Source organism: Octodon degus, unplaced genomic scaffold (assembly GCF_000260255.1).
Source record: "Octodon degus isolate 3935 unplaced genomic scaffold, OctDeg1.0 scaffold00143, whole genome shotgun sequence".
Lineage (NCBI taxonomy): Eukaryota > Metazoa > Chordata > Mammalia > Rodentia > Octodontidae > Octodon > Octodon degus.
Genome location: NW_004524719.1, coordinates 2,798,258 through 2,799,201, shown reverse-complemented (window position 1 = coordinate 2,799,201; position 944 = coordinate 2,798,258). Strand labels below are relative to the sequence as shown.

The following is a 944-nucleotide window of genomic DNA, read 5'->3' as shown; positions in this document are numbered from 1 at the left end:
ACAGAGCATTACCCCTGTATAAATGGAAAAAAAAAAATAAGTTTACAGTTTCTGGCCTGAACCAGAATTAGCTCAGCAGTCTAAGCTCCTGCCTGACAAGTGTGAGGACCCAGGTTTGATCCCCAGTACTGCATGCCTGCCAGCCCCATGCTGAGCCGGCTACTGAACCCAGGCGTGGTGGCATATGCCTGTCATCCCCATGTTGGGGAGGCTGAGACAGGACGATCACTATGAATCAGAGCTGCATAGGGAGACTGTGTACAAAATAAATAAATTAATAAGTGAATAAATAAATAAAGTTTCCAGACCTATAGGGCTGCTAATTTCTGTACAATGCCAACTGAGCATGGTAAATCAAGATGAGTTTTCCCAAAACTGACAACACAAGTTTCCAAAAATTGAAATTATATATATAATATTTATATTAAATGTGCATTCATGTTTATTTATATTTATGTTAGATGACCAATAAAAGCAGTATATTATGTGTCAATAGAGAAACATGTTTTCCACGCTTTGCAGTTATCTGAACAAAATTATAGAGATGCAACACACTCCATTAAAGCAAAAAGAAAGTAAAGAAAGGCACTCTCCTTGTGCCCCCTGCTCCGTCTGCTGTCCGCCTCTCCCTGCAATGCCCTGCTCCGAAGACATCACCGCCGCCGTGTCCCCCAGCAAGCGGGCCCGCCCCCCTGCGCTGTGTGCGGCTGTCGGAGCACGCCACGGCCCCGACGCGGGGCTCCGCGCGCGCCGCCGGCTACGACCTCTACAGCGCCTATGATTGCACGACACCACCCATGGAGAAAGCTCTTGTGAAGACGGACATCCAGATCGCCCTTCCCTCTGGGAGCTATGGCAGAGTGGCTCCACGCTCGGGCTTGGCTGCCAAACACTTCATAGATGTCGGAGCTGGGGTCATCGATGAAGATTACAGAGGAAACGTT

At 48.0% G+C, this 944-nt stretch overlaps 1 pseudogene across 1 annotated transcript in view; it reads left to right on the top strand.

Moving 5' to 3' along the window:
• Positions 1-591: 591 nt before the first annotated feature.
• LOC101565164 overlaps positions 592-944 on the top strand; it is a 3,224-nt pseudogene continuing 2,871 nt past the window's right edge. Inside the window, exon 1 of the transcript XR_192770.2 lies at positions 592-941. The product of XR_192770.2 is annotated as a deoxyuridine 5'-triphosphate nucleotidohydrolase, mitochondrial pseudogene (transcript). The remainder of the gene's footprint in view (positions 942-944) is intronic.